General features: G+C 46.5%; 1 long non-coding RNA gene across 1 annotated transcript in view; it reads right to left on the bottom strand.

Annotated features, from left to right (window-relative positions):
* The window catches only part of LOC134980931 (uncharacterized), a 32,256-nt gene extending 19,192 nt beyond the window's left edge, over positions 1–13,064 (bottom strand). Inside the window, exons 1-2 of the long non-coding RNA XR_010190489.1 lie at positions 12,931–13,064; positions 3,729–3,803 (exon numbers count right to left, since the gene is read on the bottom strand). This is a non-coding gene — a long non-coding RNA (uncharacterized LOC134980931). The remainder of the gene's footprint in view (positions 1–3,728; positions 3,804–12,930) is intronic.
* Positions 13,065–14,335: the final 1,271 nt, after the last annotated feature.

Here is a 14,335-nt window from a genome sequence, read left to right as displayed (position 1 = left end):
TCCTGCTTCTAGTGTCGCCCTGTCTGTTTACGTGGGCGACTGCCGTGATGTTTTTCCCACTGGATCAATACCGGCTGACCTTGAAGCAGAGGTCTTGCTAAGCTTAGAGCATTATAAATTTACCCTTAGCTCCAGTATATTTATGTGGAGAAAAGTCTCCAGACTTGATCACACTCCCTGGAAATTTTTTCCTTGTGTGACTGCTCCCCAGCCTCTCGGGCTGGGCTCCGTGGTCACCAGCATCCAATCCTGAATGCCGAATCTGCGGCCCTCTAGAAGATGAGCACTCTATAACCACCACAGGAGAGACACCCTTGTCCTTGGATATAGGGTTATCCGCTGATGCATCTGAAGATGCGATCCGGACCATTTGTCCAGCAGATCCCACTGAAAAGTTCTTGCGTGAAATCTGCCGAATGGAATTGCTTCGTAGGAAGCCACCATTTTTACCAGGACCCTTGTGCAATGATGCACTGTTTTTAGGAGGTTCCTGACTAGCTCGGATAACTCCCTGGCTTTCTCTTCCGGGAGAAACACCTTTTTCTGGACTGTGTCCAGAATCATCCCTAGGCACAGCAGACGTGTCGTCGGGATCAGCTGCGATTTTGGAATATTTAGAATCCACCCGTGCTGTTGTAGCAGTATCCGAGATAGTGCTACTCCGACCTCCAACTGTTCCCTGGACTATGCCCTTATCAGGAGATCGTCCAAGTAAGGGATAATTAAGACGCCTTTTCTTCGAAGAAGAATCATCATTTCGGCCATTACCTTGGTAAAGACCCGGGGTGCCGTGGACAATCCAAACGGCAGCGTCTGAAACTGATAGTGACAGTTCTGCACCACGAACCTGAGGTACCCTTAGTGAGAAGGGCAAATTTGGGACATAGAGGTAAGCATCCCTGATGTCCCGGGACACTATATAGTCCCCTTCTTCCTGGTTCGTTATCACTGCTCTGAGTGACTCCATCTTGATTTGAACCTTTGTAAGTGTTCAAAAATTTTTTTATTTTTTTTTTAGAATAAGTCTCACCTAGCCTTCTGGCTTCAGTACCACAATATAGTGTGGAATAATACCCCTTTTCTTGTAGTAGGAGGGGTAATTTAATTATCACCTGCTGGGAATACAGCTTGTGAATTTTTTCCCATACTGCCTCCTTGTCGGAGGGAGACCTTGGTAAAGCAGACTTCAGGAGCCTGCGAAGGGGAAACGTCTCGACATTCCAATCTGTGCCCCTGGGATACTACTTGTAGGATCCAGGGGTCCTGTACAGTCTCAGCGCCATGCTGAGAACTTGTCAGAAGCGGTGGAACGCTTCTGTTCCTGGGAATGGGCTGCCTGCTGCAGTCTTCTTCCCTTTCCTCTATCCCTGGGCAGATATGATCTTATAGGGACGAAAGGACTGAGGCTGAAAAGACGGTGTCTTTTTCTGCAGAGATGTGACTTAGGGTAAAAACGGTGGATTTTCCAGCAGTTGCCGTGGCCACCAGGTCCGATGGACCGACCCCAAATAACTCCTCTTCCTTTATACGGCAATACACCTTTGTGCCGTTTGGAATCTGCATCACCTGACCACTGTCGTGTCCATAACATCTTCTGGCAGATATGGACATCGCATTTACTCTTGATGCCAGAGTGCAAATATCCCTCTGTGCATCTCGCATATATAGAAATGCATCCTTTAAATGCTCTATAGTCAATAAAATACTGTCCCTGTCAAGGGTATCAATATTTTTAGTCAGGGAATCCGACCAAGCCACCCCAGCTCTGCACATCCAGGCTGAGGCGATCGCTGGTCGCAGTATAACACCAGTATGTGTGTATATACTTTTTATGATATTTTCCAGCCTCCTGTCAGCTGGTCCTTGAGGACGGCCCTATCTATAGACGGTACCGCCACTTGTTTTGATAAGCGTGTGAGCGCCTTATCCACCCTAAGGGGTGTTTCCCAACGCGCCCTAACTTCTGGCGGGAAAGGGTATACCGCCCATAATTTTCTATCGGGGGGAACCCACGCATCATCACACACTTTATTTAATTTATTTGATTCAGGAAAAACTACGGTAGTTTTTTCACATCCCACATAATACCCTCTTTTGTGGTACTTGTAGTATCAGAAATATGTAACACCTCCTTCATTGCCTTTAACGTGTGGCCCTAATAAGGAATACGTTTGTTTATTCACCGTCGACACTGGATTCAGTGTCCCTGTCTGTGTCTGTGTCGACCGACTAAAGTAAACGGGCGTTTTAAAACCCCTGACGGTGTTTTTGAGACGTCTGGACGGGTACTAATTGTTTGTCGGCCGTCTCATGTCGTCAACCGACCTTGCAGCGTGTTGACATTATCACGTAATTCCCTAAATAAGCCATCCATTCCGGTGTCGACTCCCTAGAGAGTGACATCACCATTACAGGCAATTGCTCCGCCTCCTCACCAACATCGTCCTCATACATGTCGACACACACGTACCGACACACAGCACACACACAGGGAATGCTCTGATAGAGGACAGGACCCACTAGCCCTTTGGAGAGACAGAGGGAGAGTTTGCCAGCACACACCAAAAACGCTATAATTATATAGGGACAACCTTATATAAGTGTTTTCCCTTATAGCATCTTTTTTATATATTTCTAACGCCAAATTAGTGACCCCCCTCTCTGTTTTAACCCTGTTTCTGTAGTGCAGTGCAGGGGAGAGCCTGGGAGCCTTCCCTCCAGCCTTTCTGTGAGGGAAAATGGCGCTGTGTGCTGAGGAGATAGGCCCTGCCCCTTTTTCGGCGGCCTCGTCTCCCGCTCTTAACGGATTCTGGCAGGGGTTAAATATCTCCATATAGCCTCCGGAGGCTATATGTGAGGTATTTTTAGCCAAAATAGGTTTTCATTTGCCTCCCAGGGCGCCCCCCTCCCAGCGCCCTGCACCCTCAGTGACTGCCGTGTGAAGTGTGCTGAGAGGAAAATGGCGCACAGCTGCAGTGCTGTGCGCTACCTTTAGAAGACTGAGGAGTCTTCTGCCGCCGATTCTGGACCTCTTCTTACTTCAGCATCTGCAAGGGGGCCGGCGGCAAGGCTCCGGTGACCATCCAGGCTGTACCTGTGATCGTCCCTCTGGAGCTGATGTCCAGTAGCCAAGAAGCCAATCCATCCTGCACGCAGGTGAGTTCACTTCTTCTCCCCTAAGTCCCTCGTTGCAGTGATCCTGTTGCCAGCAGGACTCACTGTAAAATAAAAAACCTAAGCTAAACTTTTCTAAGCAGCTCTTTAGGAGAGCCACCTAGATTGCACCCTTCTCGGCCGGGCACAAAAATCTAACTGAGGCTTGGAGGAGGGTCATAGGGGAGGAGCCAGTACACACCACCTGATCGTAAAGCTTTACTTTTTGTGCCCTGTCTCCTGCGGAGCCGCTATTCCCCATGGTCCTTTCAGGAACCCCAGCATCCACTAGGACGATAGAGAAATATATATATATATTTTTTAGGGATGGGCTCCTTCTGCCTCACAAGCGCCCTCTGCAGTGTGATCATGAACTGCAGCGAAATAGTTATTATTGGCACAAGGAGAAATATACAGACTTGGGACGTTATGTGGCAGGTGGGTCGGGGACCCTGCAACCTACCATCCACCATGGTGGGACCCTACAGCGCTGTCTATGGTGACAGAAACACTAATAGTCAATAAGAAATCATCAGGGAGGTCTTTTTATTATTTAAAAGTGTTCGTGTATTTACCTTTCTGTCTCTTCTCATTACTGTTTTATTCCCAATTGTAAAGCGCATCGGTATATGCTGGCGCTGTATAAGTATCTGTAAATAAATAAATAAATAATTCAGCTTTTACTTTAAATGCTATTTTATTTTTGGATTTATTTACAGGAGATGACAGATGCTTATTGGGGGTCATTCCGAGTTGATCGCTTGCTATTTTTTGCAGCACAGCGATCAGATAGTCGCCGCCTATAGGGGAGTGTATTTTCACTTGGCAAGTATGCGGTCGCATGTGCAGCCGAGCGGTACAAAAAAGTTCTGTGCAGTTTCTGAGTTGCCCAGAACTTACTCAGCCGCTGCGATCACTGCAGCCTGTTCGGGCCCGGATGTGACGTCAGACACCCGCCCTGCAAACGCTTGGACACGCCTGCATTTTTCCTACCACTCCCTGAAAACGGTCAGTTGACACCCACAAACGCCCTCTTCCTGTCAATCTCCTTGCAATCGGCTGTGCGAATGGATTCTTTGTTAAATCCATCGCCCAGCAACGATCCCCTTGTACCCATACGACGCGTCTGCGCATTGCGGTGCATACACATGCGCAGTTTTGCAGCGTTTTGACCTGATCGCAGCGCTGCAAAAAATAGCTGGCGTACAATCAGGTCGGAATGACCCCCATTGTGAGGTGTGACCCCGCCCTGTTCTGCACCTCAGCAGGTAATGTACATATAACGCTGACACAATGTCCTTTATACACAGCAGGCGATCAGACACAGGGAACCTGCTCTGACGTAGGATATTAACCTTCAACCTAATTAGCCAAGAGACATAGAACTACACTTAATGAGCACAGCCACCAGACCTAGATCTGCATGTCTGTCCTTCAGCAGTTAATATTCGCCTCCTGCCATTATCCATTAGATTGTAAGCTCCATTGGTGTCGGGATAACAAGAAACTTCAAAATAAATCTCAAAATATTATTGGCAAATTGAATAATTCATACAATTACAATACTTGTTTTTTTGTTTTGTTTTTTTAATGTTTTACTTAAATGTTGTGTATTGCACTGGGACCCTCAGATATGGCTGACCTATAAGTGATTAATACAGGCATTGATCCCCTAAGATAAATGGAGACGGAACATAATTGTTTGTTTTCAATGTAGATTAACTTCCATGCTGACATTTTACAGTCGCTCTCCCTGAGCTGCGAAAATTAGAAATGGTGAATAGATGACGTCACGATGGGTCAGGTGTTCTACGTGATCTATTGTGTATAGATGAAAGATACTTTAATAACTTGTTACAGTTTTTTATGCTAAAAATAACTTAGGGGGGATTTCAATTATACCCATAAATTTAACAGGTGTGAAAAAGGGTTTTGAGTTTTGGACTTTAATGCCGGGGCTGTTCAATTAGAGAACCTTTTTCTCACCCGGTAAATGAACTGTTTTCGGGGGTCAATTATCTGTTAACGGGTTCACGGCACCCCAAAATAAGCAATTTATTGGGGGATTTCTGGTTTGGGTCTGCCCCCCAAAAATCCACATTAAATTACACTGGCTAATTTTATTCCTCCATTAATCCATTTATATATCCATTGGAGTGAAAAGATTTCTCGCTATACAAAGTTACATTAGGTGCGGCTGAGGCAGCGTCTTCTGGCAGCTGCGCATCTGCGACTTAATGCAAATGCCACTGGCTTTGCCTATTCTGGAGTATTAGCAGAGTGTTTTAAAAACATATATATTTTTAAACACTCTGCTAATACTCCAGAATAGGCAAAGCCAGTGTCGGAACTTGTGAGTGGGGGGGGGTTCCAGGTGCAAAAATATATTTTGGGCCCCCCTCCTCCACCCCAAACTAAGTTCACTATATGCCACACGGCGGTAGGTGACAGGGATAGGCAGAGGTTTACAGCGAAAGGCAGTGGGAGGCAGAGGTTGACATAGAGGCAGAGCCAGGGTAATGGCGTAATGCAGGTGGAGGCAGAGGGTGACGGAGAGAACAGCGGGTGACAAGGGTACAAGCCCTTTGTGCTTTCCTCAGTTTGACACTTGGTCAGGCAGGCTCTGACAGTGCCACACAAGTTGTGGCTGCCTTTAATTCACAGGTAGCAGTGAGTCAGAAAAAAAAATGTACAACTATCTGTTAATTAGAGGCAGGTTGTGACTGTGATAATCTTCGCTGATAGGTGGCAGTACTCAGTCAGGCACACACAAGGTCAGCCCTACCTCCCTAAGGTAAGGGGCCAGTCCCTCAGACAGTGGGGCCCACTCTGCTCTCTGAGCTGGGCCATTCATCAGATATTGCTCAAAATGGTCTGCGGGGGGGAGGGGGGGGGGGGATTTTGCATGATTTCATGCGATTTCGACCTTTCGAGCTCATATATCTTATGAAAAGTGTCAAATTATATGTGTTTTACATCCAATCTGATCCAATGCGCGGCCCCGTGAGCATCGGATTGGAGCCCCTAGGTCGTTGGTGCTGCACTAATGATATATCGCAATTGGATGGAATCGGATGAAAAAAAAAATAAGAATTTACTTACCGATAATTCTATTTCTCGGAGTCCGTAGTGGATGCTGGGGTTCCTGAAAGGACCATGGGGAATAGCGGCTCAGCAGGAGACAGGGCACAAAAAGTAACGCTTTAGGATCAGGTGGTGTGCACTGGCTCCTCCCCCTATGACCCTCCTCCAAGCCTCAGTTAGATACTGTGCCCGGACGAGCGTACACAATAAGGAAGGATTTATGAATCCCGGGTAAGACTCATACCAGCCACACCAATCACACTGTACAACCTGTGATCTGAACCCAGTTAACAGTATGATAACAGCGGAGCCTCTGAAAAGATGGCTCACAACAATAATAACCCGATTTTTGTAACTATGTACAAGTAATGCAGATAATCCGCACTTGGGATGGGCGCCCAGCATCCACTACGGACTCCGAGAAATAGAATTATCGGTAAGTAAATTCTTATTTTCTCTATCGTCCTAGTGGATGCTGGGGTTCCTGAAAGGACCATGGGGATTATACCAAAGCTCCCAAACGGGCGGGAGAGTGCGGATGACTCTGCAGCACCGAATGAGAGAACTCCAGGTCCTCCTTAGCCAGGGTATCAAATTTGTAGGATTTTACAAACGTGTTTGCCCCTGACTAAATAGCCGCTCGGCAAAGTTGTAAAGCCGAGACCCCTCGGGCAGCCGCCCAAGATGAGCCCACCTTCCTTGTGGAATGGGCATTTACATATTTTGGCTGTGGCAGGCCTGCCACAGAATGTGCAAGCTGAATTGTATTACACATCCAACTAGCAAAAGTCTGCTTAAAAGCAAGAGCACCCAGTTTGTTGGGTGCATACAGGATAACAGCAAGTCAGTTTTCCTGACTCCAGCCGTCCTGGAACCTATATTTTCAGGGCCCTGACCACATCTAGCAACTTGGAGTCCTCCAAGTCCCTAGTAGGCGCAAGACACCACAATAAGCTGGTTCAGGTGAAACACTGACACCACCTTAGGGAGAGAACTGAGGACGAGTCCGCAGCTCTGCCCTGTCCGAATGGACAAACAGATATGGGCTTTTTTGAGAAAAAAACCACCAATTTGATACTCGCCTGGTCCAGGCCAGGTCCAAGAGCATGTTCACTTTTCATGTGAGATGCTTCAAATCCACAGATTTGACTGGTTTTAAACCAATGTGATTTGAGGAATCCCAGAACTACGTTGAGATCCCACAGTGCCACTGGAGGCACAAAAGGGGGTTGTATATGCAATACTCCCTTGACAAACTTCTGGACTTCAGGAACTGAAGCCAATTCTTTCTGGAAGAAAAATCGACAGGGCCGAAATTTGAACCTTAATGGACCCCAATTTGAGGCCCATAGACACTCCTGTTTGCAAGAAATGCAGGAATCGACCGAGTTGAAATTTCTTCGTGGGGCCTTCCTGGCCTCACACCACGCAACATATTTTCGCCACATGTGGTGATAATGTTGTGCGGTCACCTCCTTTCTGGCTTTGACCAGGGTAGGAATGACCTCTTCCTGAATGCCTTTTCCCTTAGGATCCGGCGTTCCACCGCCATGCCGTCAAACGCAGCTGCGGTAAGTCTTGGAACAGACATGGTACTTGCTGAAACAAGTCCCTTCTTAGCGGCAGAAGCCATAAGTCCTCTGTGAGCATCTCTTGAAGTTCCGGGTACCAAGTCCTTCTTGGCCAATCCGGAGCCATGAGTATAGTTCTTACTCCTCTACGTCTTATAATTCTCAGTACCTTAGGTATGAAAAGCAGAGGATGGAACACATACACCGACTGGTACACCCACGGTGTTACCAGAACGTCCACAGCTATTGCCTGAGGGTCTCTTAACCTGGCGCAATACCTGTCCCGTTTTTTGTTCAGACGGGACGCCATCATGTCCACCTTTGGTAATTCCCAACGGTTTACAATTATGTGGAAAACTTCCCCATGAAGTTCCCACTCTGCCGGGTGGAGGTCGTGCCTACTGAGGAAGTCTGCTTCCCAGTTTCCATTCCCGGAATGAAACACTGCTGACAGTGCTATCACATGATTTTCCGCCCAGCGAAAAGTCCTTGCAGTGCCACTGCCCTCCTGCTTCTTGTGCCGCCCTGTCTATTTACGTGGGCGACTGCCGTGATGTTTTATCCCACTGGATCAATACCGGCTGACCTTGAAGCAGAGGTCTTGCTAAGCTTAGAGCATTATAAATTTACCCTTAGCTATATTTATGTGGAGAAAAATCTCCAGACTTGATCACACTCCCTGGAAATTTTTTTTCTTGTGTGACTGCTCCCCAGCCTCTCGGGCTGGCCTCCGTGGTCACCACCATCCAAAACTGAATGCCGAATCTGCGGCCCTCTAGAAGATGAGCACTCTGTAACCACCACAGGAGGGACACCCTTGTCCTTGGATATAGGGTTATCCGCTGATGCATCTGAAGATGCGATCCGGACCATTTGTCCAGCAGATCCCACTGAAAAGTTCTTGCATGAAATCTGCCGACTGGAATTGCTTCGAAGGAAGTCACCATTTTTTTTTTTTTTTTTACCATGGCCCTTGTGCAATGATGCACTGATTTTAGGAGGTTCCTGACTAGCTCGGATAACTCCCTGGCTTTCTCTTCCGGGAGAAACACCTTTTTCTGGACTGTGTCCAGAATCATCCCTAAGCACAGGAGACTTGTTGTCGGGATCAGCTGCGATTTTGGAATCTTTAGAATCCACCCCTGCTGTTGTAACAGTATCCGAGATAGTGCTACTCCGACCTCCAACTGTTCCCTGGACTTTGCCCTTATCAGGAGATCGTCCAAGTAAGGGATAATTAAGACGCCTTTTCTTCGAAGAAGAACCATCATTTCGGCCATTACCTTGGTAAAGACCCGGGGTGCCGTAGACAATCCAAACGGCAGCGTCTGAAACTGATAGTGACAGTTCTGTACCACGAACCTGAGGTACCCTTAGTGATAAGGGCAAATTTGGGACATGGAGGTAAGCATCCCTGATGTCTCGGGACACCAGATAGTCCCCTTCTTCCCGGTTCGTTATCACTGCTCTGAGTGACTCCATCTTGATTTGAACCTTTGTAAGTGTTCAAATTTTTTTAGATTTAGAATAGGTCTCACCTAGCCTTCTGGCTTCAGTACCACAATATAGTGTGGAATAATACCCCTTTTCTTGTTGTAGGAGGGGTAATTTAATTATCACCTGCTGGGAATACAGCTCGTGAATTTATTTTTTATTTTTTTTCCCATACTGCCTCCTTGTCGGAGGGAGACCTTGGTAAAGCAGCCTTCAGGAGCCTGCGCAGGGGAACGTCTCGACATTCCAAACTGTACCCCTGGGATACTACTTGTAGGATCCAGGGGTCCTGTACGGTCTCAGCGTCATGCTGAGAGCTTGTCAGAAGCGGTGGAACGCTTCTGTTCCTGGGAATGGGCTGCCTGCTGCAGTCTTCTTCCCTTTCCTCTATCCCTGGGCAGATATGACTCTTATAGGGACGAAAGGACTGAAGCTGAAAAGACGGTGTCTTTTTCTGCAGAGATGTGACTTAGGGTAAAAACGGTGGATTTTCCAGCAGTTGCCGTGGCCACCAGGTCCGATGGACCGACCCCAAATAACTCCTCTTCCTTTATACGGCAATACACCTTTGTGCCGTTTGGAATCTGCATCACCTGACCACTGTCGTGTCCATAAACATCTTCTGGCAGATATGGACATCGCACTTACTCTTGATGCCAGAGTGCAAATATCCCTCTGTGCATCTCGCATATATAGAAATACATCCTTTAAATGCTCTATAGTCAATAAAATACTGTCCCTGTCAAGGGTATCAATATTTTTAGTCAGGGAATCCGACCAAGCCACCCCAGCTCTGCACATCCAGGCTGAGGCGATCGCTGGTCGCAGTATAACACCAGTATGTGTGTATATACTTTTTATGATATTTTTCCAGCCTTGATAAGCGTGTGAGCGCCTTATCCACCCTAAGGGGTGTTTCCCAACGCGCCCTAACTTCTGGCGGGAAAGGGTATACCGCCCATATTTTCTATCGGGGGGAACCCACGCATCATCACACACTTCATTTAATTTATCTGATTCAGGAAAAACTACGGTAGTTTTTTCACATCCCACATAATACCCTTTTTTGTGGTACTTGTAGTATCAGAAATATGTAACACCTCCTTCATTGCCCTTAACGTGTGGCCCTAATAAGGAATACGTTTGTTTATTCACCGTCGACACTGGATTCAGTGTCCCTGTCTGTGTCTGTGTCGACCGACTAAAGTAAACGGGCGTTTTAAAACCCTTGACGGTGTTTTTGAGACGTCTGGACCGGAACTAATTGTTTGTCGGCCGTCTCATGTCGTCAACCGACCTTGGCGCGTGTTGACATTATCACGTAATTCCCTAAATAAGCCATCCATTCCGGTGTCGACTCCCTAGAGAGTGACATCACCATTACAGGCAATTGCTCCGCCTCCTCACCAACATCGTCCTCATACATGTCGACACACACGTACCGACACACAGCACACACACAGGGAATGCTCTGATAGAGGACAGGACCCACTAGCCCTTTGGAGAGACAGAGGGAGAGTTTGCCAGCACACACCAAAAACGCTATAATTATATAGGGACAACCTTATATAAGTGTTTTCCCTTATAGCATCTTTTTTATATATTTCTAACGCCAAATTAGTGCCCCCCCTCTCTGTTTTAACCCTGTTTCTGTAGTGCAGTGCAGGGGAGAGCCTGGGAGCCTTCCCTCCAGCCTTTCTGTGAGGGAAAATGGCGCTGTGTGCTGAGGAGATAGGCCCCGCCCCTTTTTCGGCGGCCTCGTCTCCCGCTCTTAACGGATTCTGGCAGGGGTTAAATATCTCCATATAGCCCCCGGAGGCTATATGTGAGGTATTTTTAGCCAAAAAAGGTTTTCATTTGCCTCCCAGGGCGCCCCCCTCCCAGCGCCCTGCACCCTCAGTGACTGCCGTGTGAAGTGTGCTGAGAGGAAAATGGCGCACAGCTGCAGTGCTGTGCGCTACCTTAAGAAGACTGAGGAGTCTTCTGCCGCCGATTCTGGACCTCTTCTCGTTTCAGCATCTGCAAGGGGGCCGGCGGCGAGGCTCCGGTGACCATCCAGGCTGTACCTGTGATCGTCCCTCTGGAGCTAATGTCCAGTAGCCAAGAAGCCAATCCATCCTGCACGCAGGTGAGTTCACTTCTTCTCCCCTAAGTCCCTCGTTGCAGTGATCCTGTTGCCAGCAGGACTCACTGTAAAATAAAAAACCTAAGCTAAACTTTTCTAAGCAGCTCTTTAGGAGAGCCACCTAGATTGCACCCTTCTCGGCCGGGCACAAAAATCTAACTGAGGCTTGGAGGAGGGTCATAGGGGGAGGAGCCAGTGCACACCACCTGATCCTAAAGCTTTACTTTTTGTGCCCTGTCTCCTGCGGAGCCGCTATTCCCCATGGTCCTTTCAGGAACCCCAGCATCCACTAGGACGATAGAGAAAGGACGTTTTTTTGTGCATGTGATATATCGCATGCGATGTATCACAGGGAAGTTAGAACTGGCATTCTCAGGACACTCCCAGTCCCCCTAGCCCTCTATCCAGCCCATCAGATATATCTCATGGTACAATTGTATGCCGTACGATATATCACATGCGATTTATAGCGGCTTCATCAATCGCATACAATATATCTTATGCAAAAACAGCACAAAATTCCCTTATCGTATGGAATCACTCCCGGGAAGGTCCCAGGGGAGTTCAAGGGAAATTGCATCCGACTTCAGCCTCAGACATATAGTTGTAGTGTATGAGGCCCTTAAGTCCTCAGGGGCCCCGGAGCAATGCACCTGCTGCACCAATGGTAGTTCCGCCTCTTGGCAAAGCAGTTGTCGATGTGCGGTTTTAAAACTCAATGCACATCGCAGACAGCCTGGGTTCGCAGCCTCCAAATCGCCATCTATTACATACAATGATTTGAAGGACAAAATGGACAGAATTATTACACCACTATTATCCTTAAAGAATTAAGGTTCAAAAAGGGTTGAGATTGGCTAAAGGATAAAAAAAGGGGCAGACTAGATGGGCCAAGTGGTTCTTATCTGCCGTCACATTCTATGTTTCTATCCTCCTATTACAGTTCCATGTCATTTTTACTTCCCAGCATTATCAGAAACATTTTACTTTATTTTTCACTTCACAACATTAACATTACACCAGCACTACTTATAAAATTGCCCCCCCCCCCAAAAGAAATAAATGCATTTTTAGCTCAGAACATTACAAACAAAAAAAAAGTTGCTAATAATACAAATAACAATAGTATCCTACTATCCTTTATTTATATATAGCCACAAGGCTGCTCATCAAAGAGGAGAGTTTATTCAGTAGTCAGCACGTCCTCTTCCGCCACGGTATAAAGAACATTGTATAGTGATAGTAAACAGGTGCAAACTACTTCAATTACAAACAATGCACACAGTTGTCTCTCCCCCAACCCCTTACTGCCAGCACGGGGCACCAAGAGCATTGCCGATATGGGGCTTTTAATCATACCCACATCTAGAATCCCATGGCCCTAGGTGCTCAACACTTGGCACAACTAGATATACAATCATATAACACGTTACAATAATTTTGTTCTCCCAGTGCACATAGCAGTCAGTATTATGAGTATAGTCCCTAGATATATGCATATACATTAAATGCTGACTGCATTAAAGATGTATTTCCAGTCCAATAGAATGGGTTCTTCAGTAGGATTTGTCCTCTGAGCGGTCTAGTTGCTCATGGGTACCTCAGACTTCTCTGTCTCAGTCACCTGCCGCTCTTATATTTTCTGACAGGACAAATCACTTTCCTCTGTATCACTCCGCCTCTCTCTACAGTTGTCTGTTAAGTACATGTCCTAACTGGCACTATATTCCACTGTCACCAATGCAATTACAAATAAAGCACAGTGTACATATATATTGCTACATTTACTTTACATATACATATATGTTTAACATAGAGCATGTGTGTTTACTTTTTAACCACAGATTACAACAGTATGAACAAAACAAGAACAAAAGTGATTTACATTACAACACATTGCAGAACATGGAGAGGTTTATAAACTTTGCTTCAGCAGCGGTCATAATACCCAAATAAGCAGCGGAACGGTCAAACCCAGAGGTTTGGTGCTATTGTTGGCAGTGTGAAGAAGAGGATGTTGTAAGAGAGGGAAGGAAAAAGCACATGAAGGAAGAGGCCCCTGTTTCTGAGAGCTTACAGTCTAAGGTTCATCGCCACTCTTACGTTACAGCAATACTAAAAAAACATTTTCACAACGTTTTGTACGTCAGAGATTTCTAAAAAATGTTGCCATCCATTTTTACCTCCAAGCATAAAAAATATTCCCACTATTTTGTTACCTCCCATTATCAAAAACATTTTCTAGATGTATTTGCCTCATATATCACCAAAGATGTGACACTGTTTTTTACTTACCAGCATTAATTGGAAAAAAAATCACGTCAGTGTTGCTATTCACAGTATTCTTATATTACTTACAGCATGAGTAAAAAGTTCTCCTGCCATTTTTTACCTCACAGCAGTCTACTAAATGTATTTTACTGACATTGGCCCTCATTCCGAGTTGTTCGCTCACAAGCTGCTTTTAGCAGCATTGCACACGCTAAGCCGCCGCCTACTGGGAGTGAATCTTAGCTTAGCAAAATTGCAAACGAAAGATTCGCAATATTGCGAAAAGATTTATCTGTGCAGTTTCTGAGTAGCTCGAGACTTACTCTTCCATGCGATCAGTTTAGTGCTTGTCGTTCCTGGTTTGACGTCACAAACACACCCAGCGTTCGCCCAGACACTCCCCCGTTTCTCCAGACACTCCCGCGTTTTTCCCAGAAACGGTAGCGTTTTTTCACACACTCCCATAAAACGGCCAGTTTCCGCCCAGAAACACCCACTTCCTGTCAATCACACAACGATCACCAGAACGAAGAAAAAACCTCGTAATGCCGTGAGTAAAATACCAAACTTCTTAGCAAATTTACTTGGCGCAGTCGCAGTGCGAACATTGCGCATGCGCAATTAGCGGAAAATCGCT

Source organism: Pseudophryne corroboree, chromosome 12 (assembly GCF_028390025.1).
Source record: "Pseudophryne corroboree isolate aPseCor3 chromosome 12, aPseCor3.hap2, whole genome shotgun sequence".
In the NCBI taxonomy this organism is placed as follows: Eukaryota; Metazoa; Chordata; class Amphibia; order Anura; family Myobatrachidae; genus Pseudophryne; species Pseudophryne corroboree.
Note: the sequence above shows the minus strand (reverse complement) of the source record. Positions and strands in the feature narration are given on the sequence as shown.